The 18233-nt window shown below is 49.0% G+C and overlaps 1 protein-coding gene across 1 annotated transcript in view; it reads left to right on the plus strand.

Moving 5' to 3' along the window:
- The window catches only part of LOC119394579 (collagen alpha-1(II) chain), a gene marked incomplete in the record, with an annotated part of 1710759 nt that overhangs the window by 1274676 nt on the left and 417850 nt on the right, over nucleotides 1-18233 (plus strand).

Below are 18233 nucleotides of genomic sequence, written 5' to 3' on the forward strand. Positions count from 1 at the left end.
AACAATGACCACCTTTTCCCAAAATATGTGCGACCAAATCATGCACTGTCACCACTGGCACCTTCTGTGTGCCTACGTTGGTCTCCAGACGAGGAAAACCTCGATAGGTGGTCACGCACTAGCACAGCCTTGTCCACAGGTGCAAAAGAGCTTGTAAGTGGTGGCGGTGGCAGAGGCAAAGTTGACATCTGGGATTGCCACGTATGTTTCTTATCACTTCTGCTGCATTCGCCCACAAAGACTGTCGGCAACGCTCAGCGCAAACCGCGCCTCATTCTTCGAGAAGCTTCATGATTGTTGTAGATGATTTTGTTAAGATTGCGCGCAAGACGCGAACGCTCGAGCTCATTCTAGAGATTGCGCAACCACCAGCGATATCGCTGGAAAGTTCGATAGCGCCTGTATAAAAGCCGACGCGCTTGACCGCTTGTGAGTTGATCGACGGTCGACGCCCCGTTCGCCGCTATTATTGTACAGCGTGTATTGCTGTAGTTTGACTATCAGTTTCCCGGCCACAAGTTCGGCCAAATAAACAGTTTCATCTCGGACGTGCTGACTGCTGTCTTCGTCGACGTCACGACCCCGTGACATCTGGTGGAGGTGCTGCTTCATGATCCGGACGCCACCGCGGGGCGCTGACCCAAGCCCAAGCCGAGAAGAAGACGACTCTAAGGACAACCAGGATCCTCGAACCAGCCGCCGGCAGAAGGGACTACAACCAGAGTACGGGCTCCTTCCCGAAAACACCAGACAGCTGAAGACCGTCACATCGACCGCCGAGACGATGACAGACACCCTGCCACCTACAACGGTAGTGATGCAACAGCCAAGGGAGCCACCGACTTTCCGTGGATCGTCGTTTTGAAGACCCGGAGAGCTGGCTGGAGACGTACGAGCGAGTCGCCACCTTCAACCACTGGGACACCGAAGAGAAGCTGCGCCACGTCTACTTCTACTTAGAAGACGCCGCGAAGACGTGGTTCGAGAACCATGAATCGAGCCTTCAATCCTGGGACCCTCTTTCGGACGACGTTCCTTAATACCTTCGCGAGCGTCGTCCGCAAGGAAAAGGCCGCTGCTTTGCTGGAGACAAGAGCACAGCTACCGAATGAGACGGTCACTATCTACACGGAAGAGATGACGCGACTTTTCCGCCTGGCCGATGCTGCCATGCCTGAGGAAAAAAAGGTCCGCTTCCTTATGCGGGGAGTGAAACAAGACCTCTTTGCAGGATTGGTGCGGAACCCACCGAAAACTGTCACCGAATTCCTAAAGGAGGCTACAACAATTGAAAAATCCCTCGAGATTCGGACGAAGCAGTACAACCGCTCAACCATGTCGACAGGCTACACCGAAGCGCACTCGCTAGGCACCGACGACCTACGGGAAACCATCAGAGCAATAGTGCGGGAGGAGCTGCGCAAGCTGTTGCCTTCAGCGCAGCCTCAAGTGGATTCGATCGCCGACATGGTCCGCGAGGAAATCCAGCAGTCGCTGGGCACCCCCGATGCAGCGCAGCCGCAGCTGCAAGCAATGAACTATGCTGCAGCTGCCCGACGCAACGCCCCCGCTCCTCGTCCACGTCAAGACGCCGCGCCGCCGCAGCAGTTCGGCCGCAGACGCCGCCGCCGCCACCACCACCAACGCCCCTACCGTCCTCCTGTCGCCCAGCGCTATGCCCCGCGCTACGCCCCAAGGAAGACCGACGTTTGGCGCGCCCCTGACAACCGCCCGCTCTGCTACCACTGCGGGGAGGCCGGTCATACGTACCGCCGCTGCCAGTACCGTCAGATGGGGCTACGCGGATTCGCCGTCAACGCGCCGCGCCCGCAACCAGGCGAACGGCCTCGCGACATCGACGACTACCTCACCGGAACACAGTGGCAAGAACGACGACCTTCCCGCTCCCCGTCGCCCGGCCGTTACATGTCACCGCACCGCCGGCAGTACACTGGCCCCAAACCGGAGCCGGTCGCCTAGCCCGTATCCGGAAAACTAAGGGCAGCAACCGATGGAGGTGCGGTTGCTGAACGACGAAATGCTGAAGATCCTCCGCCGTCGACGACGACGCCACGACGATGTTCTGAGCCCCCGCCGCACGCCGAACCACGTCCTGAAGACGAAACTTTGCGACCGGAAGCAGACCTGACGACGCAACGCGGAAGCAGCGGTGCAAACCGACGTAGCCGTGACCCGACGCCGCGACATAACCGCAACGCAAGACGGCGGACTAGCGACCTCGACATTCTGATCGACGGCCACAACGTCACCGCTCTCGTCGATACTGGAGCCGACTATTCCGTCATCAGTGGGCCGTTCGCAGCAAAGTTGAAGAAAGTTAAGACTGCTTGGGAAGGCCCCGAGATCCGGACCGCTGGAGGTCATCTGATAACGCCGATTGGTGTCTGCACGGCGAGAGTCACCATCAATAACCAGACTTATCCTGCGAGCTTTGTAATCCTAAAAGACTGCTCCAGAGATGTGATACTTGGAATAGACTTCCTAAGTGACCACGGCGCCGTCATCGACCTGAGGTCTGAGTCGATAACACTAACCTCAGACAAAGCGCTACCGCCCCACGCGACGCCACGGAACCATGCACTGAATGTGATAGAAGAGCAGGTGACCGTTCCGCCGCGCTCCAGCGTCATTATTTCCGTCGGCACCAAAGAACCCGCAGACCTTGAAGGTGTCATCGAGGGCGATCAGCACCTACTCCTGAACCGTCAGGTTTGCGTCGCAAGAGGCATAGCCGAGCTGCGTGATGGCAAAGCAAAGGTAGTGTTGACGAACTTTAGCCACGAATATAGGCACCTCAACATTGGTATGACGGTTGCCTACATCGACGAATGTGTGGCCGCCAGCAATGCTTTCGCCCTCTTCGATGCTGCCGAACCTGCTTCGACGAATCGAGGTCCCGAACCAGATTTCGACGTTAACCCGAGCCTTCCGAAGGTCAAGCAAGACCAGCTCAAAACGCTGCTCCTGCAATACAAGGACTGTTTCTCGTCGTCATCGCGGGTCCGACAAACGCCCCTTGCTAAGCATCGCATTATAACAGAAGAAAATTCTCGACCACTCCGTCAGAGCCCTACAGAGTTTCGACTCGAGAGCGCGACGCGATAAAGAGACAAGTCGACGAGATGTTACGCGACAACATCATCCAGCCGTCCAAGAGCCCCTGGGCGTCACCCGTGGTGTTAGTGAAGAAGAAGGACGGGACACTGCGCTTCTGCGTTGATTACCGGCGCCTGAACAAGATCACGAAGAAGGACGTGTACCCCCTCCCACGGATAGACGACACCCTGGATCGACTTCACAACGCGACGTACTTTTCGTCGATGGACCTCAAGACCGGCTATTGGCAGATCGAAGTAGACGAAAGAGACCGAGAAAAGACCGCTTTTATAACACCCGACGGCCTCTTTGAGTTCAAGGTCATGCCTTTCGGCCTTTGCTCGGCACCTGCGACGTTCCAGCGCGTCATGGACACCGTACTGACCGGATTGAAGTGGCAGTCGTGCCTTGTGTATTTGGACGACGTCGTCGTGTTTTCCTCGACCTTCGACGAGCATCTCCGGCGGCTTGAGACAGTACTTCAAGCAATCAAGACCTCGGGACTGACCTTGAAGCCAGAAAAGTGCCGATTCGCGTATGACGAGCTCTTGTTTCTGGGTCATGTGATCGGCAAGTCTGGAGTGCGCCCAGACCCACGGAAAACAGCTGCCATCGCCGACTTCGCGCCACCCACCGACAAGAAGGCCGTGCGCCGATTTCTCGGCTTATGCGCCTATTACAGACGCTTCGTCAAAAACTTTTCACGAATCGCCGAACCACTGACGCTTCTCACGAAGAATAACGTGGAATTCAGGTGGGAAACGGCGCAAGTGCAAGCCTTTCAAGAACTTAAACGACGCCTGCAGACGCCACCCATACTTGCGCATTTCGACGATTGCGCCGATACGGAAATCCACACCGACGCAAGCAGCGTAGGACTCGGCGCCGTCCTTGTGCAGAAGATTGACGGGCAGGAAAGGGTCATCAGTTATGCTAGCCGGTCACTATCCAAGGCAGAAGCCAACTATTCCACAACAGAAAAGGAATGCCTTGCCATCATCTGGGCTACGTCAAAGTTTCGCCCCTACCTCTATGGCAGGCCCTTCAAAGTTGTCAGTGACCATCACGCCTTATGTTGGCTAGCTAACTTGAAGGACCCTTCAGGTCGTCTCGCACGATGGAGTTTGAGGCTTCAAGAATTCGACATTACCGTCGTGTACAAGTCCGGACGAAAACACTCCGACGCCGACTGCCTGTCTCGTGCCCCCGTCGATGCGCCGCCGCAAGACGACGACGATGACTGCTTCCTCGGAACTATAAGTACCGATGACTTCGCCGAAAGGCAACGAGCCGACGCGGAACTGGGAGGCCTTATGGAGTACCTCGAGTGCATGACCGCCGTTGTTCCGAAGGTATTCAAGCGAGGACTGCCATCGTTTTTCTTACGGAATGGCGTTCTCCTGAAGAAGAACTTCTCGCCACTTCGAACCGACTACCTTCTTGTCGTGCCCTCATCATTGCGACCAGAAGTCCTCCAGGCCCTACACGACGACCCGACGGCTGGACACCTTGGTGTTTCCCGCACGCTCGCCAGAATACAGGAAAAATACTACTGGCCACGCCTTGCTGCCGACGTCGCCCACTACGTTAAGACTTGCCGAGACTGCCAGCGACGGAAGACACCGCCGATTAGGCCAGCGGGACTTCTGCAGCCAATCGAACCACCTCACCGGCCGTTCCAGCAAATCGGGATGGACCTACTGGGGCCGTTCCCGACGTCGAATTCCGGCAATAAGTGGATCGTCGTAGCAACTGACTACCTCACCCGCTACGCCGAGACAAAGGCCTTGCCCAAAGGCAGCGCCGCAGAGGTAGCCAAATTCTTCGTGGAGAACATCGTCTTGCGACATGGCGCCCCAGAGGTCCTCATCACAGACAAAGGTACCGCCTTTACTGCGGACCTATCTCAGGCGATCTTCAAATACAGCGAGACGAGCCACCGCCGCACCACCGCCTACCACCCGCAGACCAATGGCCTCACCGAGCGTCTAAATAAGACAATCGCCGACATGCTGGCCATGTACGTCGACGTTGAGCACAAGACATGGGATGCCGTCCTTCCGTACGTGACCTTCGCTTACAACACGGCCGTCCAAGAAACGACGCAGATGACGCCGTACAAGTTGGTCTACGGAAGGAGCCCGGCGACGACCCTCGACGCCATGCTACCGAACGTCACCGACGAAGAAAACCTCGACGCCGCCGCTTACTTACAACGTGCCGAAGAAGCTCGACAGCTCGCCCGCCTGCGCATCAAGACCCAGCAGCACACCGACAGCCGTCGCTACAATCTTCGACGACGCTTCGTGGAGTACCAGCCCGGCGACCGTGTCTGGGTCTGGACGCCAATACGACGACGCGGACTGAGCGAGAAGCTTCTTCAACGATACTTCGGACCGTACAGGGTACTTCGACGTCTCGGCGCACTCGACTACGAGGTTGTCCCCGACGGCATCACGAACTCTCAGAGGCGCCGAGCTCGACCCGAGGTCGTGCATGTGGTGCGCCTTAAACCGTACTATGCTCGTTAACGCACCTGAGGACTCTAATGTTTGTGTGCTTAGTTTTCTTTAGTATTGCATGTATTCATGTTCTGTTTTTAAGCATCGGGACGATGCTTTTTCAGAGGGGGGCATTGCCACGTATGTTTCTTATCACTTTTGCTGCATTCGCCCACAAAGACTGTCGGCAACGCTCAGCGCAAACCGCGCCTCATTCTTCGAGAAGCTTCATGATTGTTGTAGATGATTTTGTTAAGATTGCGCGCAAGACGCGAACGCTCGAGCTCATTCTAGAGATTGCGCAACCACCAGCGATATCGCTGGAAAGTTCGATAGCGCCTGTATAAAAGCCGACGCGCTTGACCGCTTGTGAGTTGATCGACGGTCGACGCCCCGTTCGCCGCTATTATTGTACAGCGTGTATTGCTGTAGTTTGACTATCAGTTTCCCGGCCACAAGTTCGGCCAAATAAACAGTTTCATCTCGGACGTGCTGACTGCTGTCTTCGTCGACGTCACGACCCCGTGACAATATGTGCGACCAAATCATGCACTGTCACCACTGGCACCTTCTGTGTGCCTACGTTGGTCTCCAGACGAGGAAAACCTCGATAGGTGGTCACGCACTAGCACAGCCTTGTCCACAGGTGCAAAAGAGCTTGTAAGTGGTGGCGGTGGCAGAGGCAAAGTTGACATCTGGGATCCAAAACTGCCACTGTCCACAAGCTCGTCTACAATGCCAAGAAGATGCCAAAAGATAACCTGTACCAGGTGCATGAAAAAAAAACGCACATCAAACTTATTCAAAAACAAAATATGGGTATCACTCCTGCACTGTCTGCTTTCTACATGCACAAAAAACAGTGGTACAGGTATTCCATTCAAATGAACCAAAACATCTGCAAGCACACTGTATCAACATCTTCTGGCTGCAGGGTGGAAGCTACAGAGCTAACACGCAAGCTCTCTACCTACACAGAGGAATATAGCCTCGGCTTGCAGTTCATAGTTGTTTTAGACCATTGTACATTGCCAATATTTTCTATTTGTTCTCCTGTGGGCCCATACATAGCACCATTTTTTTGGCTAAGGCAAGTGTACATGTTCAGAAAAGAAAAATCAGAATCTCATTCAAAGGGTAACACAGCACATTCTGAAAATATTCATTTTCAAAATTGCTTTTATCATGTCTTTCTCATCAGCCTTCACATTGAAGCACGTTTTGCACACCTCAGCATGCACAGAAGGAGGGAAACTGGGAAGCAGACAGGTCGTGAGATGCGAGCACAAAAATTATTCCACAGTGATGCTGCGGGTTTGTCAAGCGGCTGATCGCAAGACAAAGCTTGCTGAACCATGACACCTGGCTGCGCATTTGTTGGTGTGGAGCTGCTGCTTCAACTGAAGCAAAACTGCAATTCGGCTTAGTTGGAACAAATTCATTCTTCACTCGCTCGTGCAACCACAGAGGGACAGGAATCGTGCCTGTCCTCGTAAGTCTCTTGTCCCTGTGTGGTTGCGCAAGTAAGTGAAGAATGGAGCTGCTGCTTTGTGATTATGTGACGTACAATTATTTTGAACAACTTATATCCAATTTTCAGCACATAAGGTACGGCGCGGCCATAAGGCTTATTGGTCACATTTGACGCATTATAAGGTGTTAGCAACCAAAGCAATGCAACATTTTTTTATGCAGAATGTTAGATGACATCCGTGACTTCAATCAGAGGGATTTAAAAAAATGAAAAATGGCCTTTTTGAGAAAACTATTTTCAAACTAGGGCGTTTTTGGTAAAACACTTACGTTTCAGCCCAATGATTAAGTAAAACAGAGCGCGATAAAATGACGTAAATTATTTCAAAAGATAGCGCAACTATCAAAGTTAATATGTACTGATTTTTATTATACTCACTATAACTTGTCTGCAGCAATAAATTCTCGAAATACAGGCATTTTCTGCAATTTGCCATCTTTGTCATGTTGTTCTTCAAAAGTGCTTCGACAAGCAAGCGAAACATTAGACTCATAAGATTGTCCTCCTGGTGTATAGTAGCTTGGAAGCAGCTTGTACATGCCACAACTGCTTCAAGGCCGTTACGACTTTTCTCATAAACTCTGACGCATGCACTTGCAGCGAACAGTGAGCTAAGCAAGTTGGTTTCGTAGCACACATCCAAGTTTTGCCCTCCCTGTGCAGTCACGTACATACCAAAAGTTGCGGGCTCTTTGACTGGACATGCCACTGGGTTGCCTTTTCTTGCTTTAAGGTGCTTCACGGCCCACTGCCGCTTTCCTGTTGCGGTTCTGCGTTGCACCCTGTCTGCATTTTCATTGTAGTGCAATGCAGCCAGTTCTGACCTGTGCAAACAAACGTAGAATATTAGAAGTGCGCAACACTGCCTAAACAATTACTACAGAGAACATGCTTTTGCTTGCTGTTTCGGGAAAAGCATGTCTACATGCATGCTGCAAAGGAAACGCACGTTTTAACACTACATAACACAAAATAGATGAAATGCCTCATTTACTGCAGTGCTTCCAACCTTGTGCTTCAGCCTAGTGCATTTTTCATCTGAATTACATCCCAAGTTTTCTTTTGTCTTGTGAGACTGCAGTCCACGACATCAGACTGTTAAAGGAGTGGTGACAGAAAATTTGTGCACCTCTGTTTTTTGCTCCAGTGGCTACTGACTCGTTAATACTGGCAACAAAACTCATTTGTCCGTGTGAGACAAATGTTTAATTATATGCTCCTATGTTACAACCGGAGACAGTTTCGGCGTTGAAAAGCAGTCGGAGCCCCGTGATGTAGCCAGCATACTCGTCGACAAATACTATTATGTGACCATGAGAGCCAGTGATGTCACTGGCCAACTTCTGCCATGTTTTCAGCGCTGCTGTTTCGTCTGCTGTGTTGAGTGCTGCGAGTGCTTGTTTCCTCGATCGTCAAACTACGTTGCTTATCTAGTGCGGAGATGGACCAAAGAGCTGGGAGGAGTGTGAAAATCAGTCGGAAAGGCTTGATTCACTTCGTGGATCTCACCGATGGCTGCAGTTTAGTTCTTGTCGTTGTCGTCCAAGTGAGGCGACATTGTCCATGAGACTTGGAGCAGCCGCAGAATTAGGCGTGCTGCTATATTTTCGCCCCAATCATTTGTAAAGTAGCAGGTTGAGAAGTGACAAAGGAAGTAGTGAAATCACCAGACTGGCGCTCTGTGACAGTGGGCATGTGCAACATGTAAGTGGCGTGATGTACACTTGACTGACTCATATTTAGATCGGGCAACGCTGCGTTCTGAAGGCATACCAATGCCACGTACGTACTACGTATATCCTGTATGTTGCCTGTTTTAATTTTGGTCTACCCATACTGATCCATTTACACGTGGACAACAAAGTGTTGGATGATATTTAGCACATGATTACTGCAAATTACTGTTGAGAAGTACGTGAAAAAATTGATCTACATCCACACCTTGCCAGCATCCCATGGAAAGAAAATGTGAAGCTCTTTGGAGCAAACCGGTTGAGGACCGAGTGAAAGGATTCCAAACTGGATGTTTGGCATGAAGGTGACACCTGCTTGATATACACAAGGAGGCGACTGTTCTCCACTATGCTCTGCAACTTGTCAAAGGTGTCGGTACCTGGTTGCATGAAATTCAAAGATACACCATAAGTGAACGAAGAAACATTGTGAAGGGTTTCAAAAACATGGAACAGGGAGGTTAGAGTAGAAGAGAACGAAGTGAAAAAGGCCTCCGGTGTGCGTTTGTTCAACACCTTCGCGTCTACCGGTACGTCGCAGCTAAATAAACCCTTTCGTAGACGTAACAGAGTGGTGGAGGTGCGGGGTACAGCACGTCAACGTACCACAGAGCCACAGCCGTTTAAACTTCACCAGAGGCCTTTTCCACTAGCCGAACGTCCTCTTCTACTCTAACCTCCCTGTTCCCCACTACACAGATGCTCATACCCAAATCACGTATGCAGTAACCATATAACGAGCAATGAGCAGACATACATTCTTCTCGCTTGATACACATCACCGAAACACTGTCATCATCCTCAAGTTTCTAAGCATCGCTAGTGATTGCAAAAGATTATTTTTCTGACAAAAAAAACCCTAAAGAAAATCCCTGCGATACAAATCGAAAATTACAAGACTTGATAAAAAAGTACCTGGAAAAATCCACTTCCTTGGTAAGAGGTCTCCATGTTCACAATTGGCATATTCACCACTGTGGCCACAGTGCTTGTTTTGCACGTGGTTGAGGAAGGACAGCCAGATGGCTACCGCAAGGTCACCTCTTTTTTTCAGGAGTCGTCGCTCTTGCTGCAGCAATTCTCACCGAAAAGTACAGGTGATTAATTATGGAGTTCACCCACTTCTCAATGACACTGCAGCCTCGTGACCGGGAAGCAGCCTGAAGTTTCTTTTTCAACCCTGGACAAAACAAAATTAGAAACGTAGGCAACTATTTTGAACAGTTACTTAAAAGGATTGGCAATTGAATCTCGCTACCATGCATGTTAGTGTCAGATAGCTGACCACAGTTCATGGCAAAAATCTTCCTTCAATTTATGGCTCACAACCACATTCAGCATCGAACTTTGGTGGCATGCTGTCCACTGCCAAACAGCCTTAAGGAAAACTGGTCAGAATAATAAATGATGGTCTCAGGAAAGTGGAGGGAGGCAGTATGACAACCGCACAGCTCGCTACATCTATTCAGATCATTCTTTCCACAGTAGTGTTACAAAATTAAAATCTGAAGCACATCTTGATAACTTAGAACTAAGACGTCTTAGATCTAGGTTGTGCCTTTTTCACAAGTTTTACCATTCCTCTCCTAGCACTTCATTAATCTTGCCTGCTCCTCGTCCGTCGTGCCGCACGAATTACACCGAAGCGGTCTACCCACCACCGGCACAGACCGCTTTGCACCTACGCTCCTTCTTCGTAAACACAGCAAGAGACTGGAATGCACTACCCAGAGATGATGTGCTCCAATCCAACCCGCAAGCCTTCAAGTTGTTCATCGAATCATTGTCACTACATAACAGCCCATCCCTCATGTAAAACCCCAAGCTGGGGTACTTGAGGTATTAATAAATAAATAATAATAATAAATAAAGAAGTGAGGCCTGCTATGGCAAAGGCTACGCCAGCCGTTTTTACCTCGGCTGCACCAGAGGCGATTACAAATCCTCTGGGAGTGACCCTGGTGGCCAGTAGTTGTCCCCTCAACAACAAGGACATTCAACAGCCTGTGAATCAACCAATTCGACAACTGACCACAGTGAGATGTCTCAAGACCAATTATGCACTGAAAGAAACACGGTACTAAGCTTTGGCGACATGCCAAGCATCAATGAAGTGCGGAATATCGGGCCGCTGTTGCTCCATATATTTGCGCACCTGTGTGTGGCGATCTGTAACGAGCTCGTGCACACACACTTCCCTGTCATCAAGGCCCTTCAGTGCCCTTTTCAAACATTCTAGTTCCATAGCACAACTGCTGGAGACCTCATCTGACTGCAATGAGAAGTCAAGGAAAAATCAATAGTTTAATCTTTCTCATGCGAATATGCTGTACACGTGTAAACAAAACAAAAAAACGAAAAAATGTTTCTCACCTGCACAAGCTGCATGTCAATTATACGATTCATTGAGGTGTCCAGCAGTGAGTAGGTACCATATTTTGCGCTGTACCCCGGAGAATCAGCACGGCTGTCACCTGCGAGCTGGGCGCCAGTCCTCATGAGAGAGCTGAGCAGGGACTGTTGCTCGCGTTCCCAGAGCTGAAATGAAAAGGAAATATATAATGATAATAACAACTGTGGCAGCTTTTATTTCCCAAAACCACAATATGATTATAAGGGATGGCATAGTGAACTGCTCCGAAAATTTCGACCACATTGGGTTTTTTTTCATGTACACCTATCAGCGCACAGGCCCCTAGCATTCTGCCTCCATGAAATGTGCCTGCTATGGCTGGGATTCAATCTCACGACCTTTGAGTCAGCAGTCACCATTAGTACTAGACCATTGTGGTGGGTAGGTAAATACAGGGTCTGTCTGTAAAGTATTGAGACTAGGTCTGGTAAAATATATTTATCGATCTCATCGGTACATATTATTTTCATTCCCAAAATTAGTTTCCTTGGGCGTCGATAGATCACTTCCAAAGCAATTCCCATGCTGCAAAGGCATCCTGAAAGTCGGCTGCCATGATCAGAGACTGTGGCAGCCAGTTGGAAGGTTGTAACACCACCGAAGAGGTGACCTTTCTGGCTTCACAGGGTTTTGCAGCTTGAAGTCTTCCAGGTCTCACATTAGGGATAAGGCAAGGAAAACAAAAGCAAGAACCTTGAAGCAATGCATCTACACTAATGAGCAATATAGTATGCTATCAGATGGTCTATTTTTCTCAAGACTCGGCATTGAAATGCGCTTTAGAAATTTACTTTGTGGGCAGCATAGAATCACAGACAAATCATGCTCACCTTGTGCACAGCAGGAAGCAAAATGTCCCTCTGTAAACGGTGGTATGTTCGCAAGCTCAAGCATGCGATGCCCGCAGTTTGGAAGAGCCGCAAAGCCTGAGTTGGACTTGAGCCAGTAAATAAAATCGCAGCAGCCAAAGAAATGTTGCCTATAGCAAAGCGTTTCCTCTTTGGCTGGCTGTGCCAGCTCAAAATATGGCCATCTTGGCATGTTGACGTCACCACAGCAAGTGAGCCAAATACCTGCACAATCACAAAGACACACCTTTATGGTACTCGACATATGCCAAAATGGCGGACTACAGTTAATGCTGTGATACCAAGAAGCTACCTGGTAGAGATCCGTCTATAAGCAAGCGGTGTCTACATGATTGTTAATGTCCATGTAAATCACACAGTCATCGTCATATATTTTAATTCTGGATGTGATGTGTAAGCCTAAACCATTCACATATACTGGATGAGTTGTGGCAAAGCCTCAGACATCACTCAGAAATGGTCCATTCCAGAGAAACATGTTATCAGCTTTGAATGACAAAAATAATTTCCATACCTGTAGTGATGACTCTGCAGGAAGGTGGCATTTTCTGCAAAACTTTGCAAGAGCCAGCAGGTTTTCTTCGCACACGATGACCTTTCGAGGACATGGTGCGACGGGAACACTATAAAGCAAACCAATGCTCCTTTTGACACAACTGCTTTGTTTCTATGTATAGCATCCTTTACACTTTGCCCTCAGATTGCAGGGCTCTTAAAAGGGTTAGGATATCAAACTATGAGGCTACAAAAAGCCTGCTGTACGCTTCCGCTGCACGCAAGGATGCTGAACGCAAAGTGCTGGACACAGCAAGCATATAAGATATTTTAATTTGCTTCCCAAAAGGTGCCTAGATGCTCATTATTGTGAACGATCCCTGTCCATAGCTAGCACGACTGGTGCCGATGACACTATGCTGGAAGCATAATGAAAGCTTGAGTAACATCACACAACATTGCAGTGATGTGCAATGAGCAGTGACCCACAGTGCCACTGCACTGGGCAAGCCTACAGGGAGCATAGCCCGTGAACCTACATTCAGCGAACTAGGCAAGTTCACCGGAATTTCGCAAAGTGCTTTGCACCGTCACTTGTATCTGCGAAGGCGGCATACAGCATGCTCGAGTGCTGAAGGTATCTGGATGGTTGCTTGCACGTGTGCGAGAGCAGACAATGCAGCAGTGAGGGGGTGTGGCATAGATTTGTAGGCTCAAGTGACTAAGCTTTCTATACAGTGGTGTCCCTGTCACACTCAGGGACTAGAAACCAAAAGTCACTGACATTAATAATGACAAAGGAATGATTTATCAAGAATTTATTAATCCTAATGTGCTCATCACAACTCCTGGAACAATAGGAAAAGCTTGAAACAAGAAATGCCGAAGCAACATAGTTGATATATCAACCCTTTTAAGTGGTGGAAATGAACTTTACACTTGAAACTTCCACATGAAAATTAACTTTATAAATTGACTTTCTTGAGAAACCTTTTATGCTTTATGACCAGTATTGACCGACCAGCTGTACCTGTAAGCTATGCGTTGGTAGAGTTTGTTGCATGACTGTAAGCTATGCATAGAAAGAAATATTTACTTCGAGAAACCATGCACACTTACGGTTCCAGGTTCTCGTAACTTGGTTCATAAGTAGCGTCCATTGGATCGTCCAGAAAAGTCAGCGAGGGTTCCGATTCTGGTGGTGGCTGTGGTGTTGAGCACTTCGGCTGCCTGTCTTCCGGAAGCAGAATGTCCGCAAAATCACACTCGGTCTGGCACTCTGTAACAGAAGTGGGCTGTAGATGAGTACAAGGTCTTCCAGGTCTAAGGTGAACAACTCGTTGATAATCAAAACGTCACAGTTAGCGCTGTAATACATGATTGATAAAATTGTTGTTGTGTTTGCCGACACCATGATTAGATACAATATAACGCTCAGCAAGTACAATAAACTTTCTCGTTTTGCGGGCTTCAATACTAATGAGGTGTTCACCTTAAATTACCCCATACATATTGAGGCTGAAACTAAAGTCAGGGGCATATGAACACAACAGCGCAGCAAAAGGAATGCACTCAGTAACAAGTATAGTTGAGGTACTGCTTCTTCAGCACTTGCCAAAAAAAAAGCTAATTTTATAAGAGTGTCCTCAACAGAACCTCCCCCCCCCCACACACACATCAGGTCTGCTGTTTGGGGGCACTATACAACAAAACAATAGCGCCTGCATGCACATTAAAAGAAAAAACCTGTTATGGGAGTCATCAGTTCCCAGTTACACATTAAACATACCTAGGATCAATTTTGAAGTGCGTGCCGTGCCACTGCGGCCAGTTGGTGATTCATGGTCTAAATATACTGCGCAGAAGAAAACAAGGACGACAAGCAGATGGGGACAAGTGTAGTCCCCGCCTGCTTGTTGTTGTTTTCTTCGAAGTAGTATACCAATACTGCCATAAACATGATGAGTTTGTATTGCTTGCTACGCTCCTTACATGCGCTCCCTCCCACAGTTGTCAATGCGGTGATCACATGCACTTGAGGCTGCACACGGCGAGCATGCATCACTTTTTTGCGAGCTAACGGGCCAACTATGTTTGCCAACATACCATGTTAGGTTCTCGTAGTACTTTATGAAACAGAAACAGCGACTGGGCATTACAAAAATGTCTCAAAATAATTAACTGTCATGCACTAAAGCAAACGAGATTTGCAGCCGTGATAAGTTGGTCGTTAGCTACTGATTACAGCAGAAATAAAGTGTAAAATTTTTAGGTCAGTACTCCATCAAATTTGCACGAATTAACATAACCAAAACAAAGCTCCATACAATGCTCAAACGATTCTGAAGATATGGTGATGAAATGAATCTCTTTTCTCAATAATGCTGCCTTCTGTAAACATTTCACGGCAGGCATGTGAGTGAGCTCTCTCCTTGTTCCACACCATGCGCACCCATCCGCTGTAAAACACAGCCCTTCATCAAAAGGATCAAAGCCAAGTCTTTGGCAAAGAAACTATTATCTCCGTTCAAACTTCTTACACCTCCACACTACGTACCTCCCTGCTGCCTTGCGTCAGTGCCATTACATGTAAGTTCTTTTTTTCTTGGGTCAAGAAGCCACATGCTGCTTTGGTAATGGGTTGATTATGACTCGCACTATGAGAGATGCCACAACAAAGGGAAAACTTGCGGTAATTTTAACAACCTGGTGTTTTTACATGCACTGACATCAGACAGTACATGGGTCTCAAATATTTTGCCTCCTACGAAGTGCGACCGCTACTGCTGGGATTGAACCCGTGCCTTTTGGGAAGGACCGTAAGTATTAGGCCATCAAGGTGGCAGAATTCCCATGCTGACAAGCATGTACGGGCTGTCACCCACATGATCCACTCGACAACGTTCGAGTTGCACCAGAATACACTCATTCCCTATATCCAAACTCATCAATGCTCACTATGTGTGCATGCCTACTCCTCGTGCATTTTAAGTGAATTCGAGATATGTTAGATCATTCCATACGCACCCACGGTCTGGTTTGAACATTCTGTCTGCGAGCCAACGCTGCGCATCTTTGGACGTATTGACGCTTGGGTTGACTTGAGGGACACATGCACAGTGCACTGAGTCTGGCTGTCGCATGTATTGTGTCCAATTGTTGCTGAGGCTCCGCTTGGTGGTGATATGTCGGGGTGATGATCACATGCTGAATCAAGAGGGTATAATCAGAGGGGTCAAACTTGATGGCAACATTAGTTAATCCCATGTGCAGTCAGAGAACAAGGCGATATGTGGCATGGTTGTCATTACAATGTCAGCAAGTTGTTCATCAGTCAACCTGTTTATCAACTTGCACGGGTACAAACAGACAATTGAAATGATCATGACAAGAAATTTTAAAATATTTGACAAAGTACTGTTAATTGTGTAAGTGGCTAATTCTAGCGGGTTAATCAGTAAGCATGCCTATTACCCAACGGCCGTCTTTTATTTTTAATTTTCGTCACTTAGCATATGCGCGATTGAGGCTTACATTAAAACATGTAAACGAACTAAGGAACAAATCAGTGGGCTACCTAACAAGACATGGTGAAGAACGGTTCGTGCCGACACCTCGACTTAACCTTGGAAAAGAACGCCTTCATTATGCTCTTCCGTCTCTGCTGAATAGTTATGCTCTTACTGATTTCGATTTGTTTACCTGTACTCGCAAAGAACTTCACGCTAAGTATTTAGATAACATGGCTTCAGTTTCGGTTTAAGTTTGTTTATATGTACATAGTGTTGATTCGCGTATTATCCGGTGATCCTTGTATCATTATGTAATCCTTACGTTTTGAATTGTATAATTTCTACAACTGCCTCCCTGCTGTACTTTAGGTTTGTAGGCTCGTCACGTTGCCTTTAAGCAGCTTTTACCTACAACCCCTCCATCTGTATTTGTAAGATGGGAAATAAAATTGAAATTAAATACCTGTGCTTGAGGATGTCTCTTCCATGACCGTTTCCTCGCAGAGATTAAGCTCATCGCTGCCAACTTCAGACACGCACTGCGCACACCATCAAGTACGCCAGCATTAGCGCCACTGTCAACAAACATGCCTGCAGCTAATACACTCGGTCGTTATACAAACCTGACGCTTCGGCGCAGCCGCTCCGCTTTCAGACAGCAGCAGACTTTGCGCAGGATACACCGTCGGCACGGCACCAGGCACCAACATAGGTTTGACCGGAATGCCGAAGCAGGCCGCGTACTTGCCCTGATAAGCGTCCGAGCGGAATTGCAATGAGCACAGCATGCTCGTCTTCCTCGGTGTCCAATAGTGCCGCCCGAACAAAGTCTGTCCAGGCACTTCTTTGTTGTTCGTCTCGAGGAAACTTGTGAAAACTCACTGGGTCTCCGACTCTGCTAGGGCAGAAGTCGAGCACACAATAGTATGCAGGCATGGTCGCTGGGCGGGCAACCGACCGGATGCCTTCAGCACTCGAGCACGCCGAGTGCCTTCGCAGGTTCGCGCGAAAATGCGCAGCACTTAGCCAGGAAGCAATCGAAACTTGGCGAGCGATGTGATGCTTTGCCGGTACGTAAGCTGCGCAGGAGGCGGAGGAAGCGGAGGTCCGGATGTCACTCACGTCACTACAGATTTGGTGTGACGTCACTACAACTTTCGTTGCCCTGCCTACAGATCTACGTCACTGTTGGCGCGCTAGCGATGGGTTTTGATCGGGAGAATGGGCATTTAGGTACACTTTGGAAGTGAATTAAAATATATTCTAAACGTTTGCTGTGTCCGACCCTTCGTGTGGAGTGTCCTTGCATACAGAGGAAACCCACAACAGGCTTGTTATAGCCTCGAAATTTGATCAGTGTGTCCATTTCTTACGCAAGGTTGACGCCGGCAGAAGTTTTGCTTGCATGTCGATTCAAAATACTAGCCTGAAGCTTACGCTGCAAATAGATGATGTTCGTCGAATGCCACTTGTCGCATTTGATTTTTACTCTTGAAAGAAGCCTTCTTTTCCGGTCTCTTGGAAAACGATACAGCTTCCAGCGTTCCTGGAATGATTGATGCACTGCGGTACGCAACACCCAGTCATGGTGACGGTAGCCAGCGCATAAAACTGGAGGGAAACGAGCACCGACCTAAGAACAGCACGCACGCAACGAATAAGTGACTGGGCGGAGGAGTCAAAACGGAGGCCACATTACTGACTAAGGCTGACATTACCAAGGCTGACATTACTCTAAGTGGGGGCGCGCACATCGAGGCACTCTAGGTTGGTCTAGAGTGCCTCGATGTGCGCATTTGGAGCGTTAGCTACGCTTGCCTAGTCGGAGCCGATTTCGCATGGATCCTCATGAGCCGTGCTGCGCATGCGCAAAGTTCAGTGATGTCACACAGCTGGCTCACCGCTCTCCGCGCACTCCGCCTCCGCGCTCTCTCCGCCACTGCGATCTTACGCGCTCTCCGGCACCGCCGCGCGCGACTCGCCGCTGCTGGTCTGCGGATTCGAGAGGAGTGACGTCGTAGCCATGGTAGACACACTGGCGCCAGCGCGCGCGCAGGTG

The sequence above is a fragment of the Rhipicephalus sanguineus genome, chromosome 5 (assembly GCF_013339695.2).
Source record: "Rhipicephalus sanguineus isolate Rsan-2018 chromosome 5, BIME_Rsan_1.4, whole genome shotgun sequence".
NCBI lineage: Eukaryota > Metazoa > Arthropoda > Arachnida > Ixodida > Ixodidae > Rhipicephalus > Rhipicephalus sanguineus.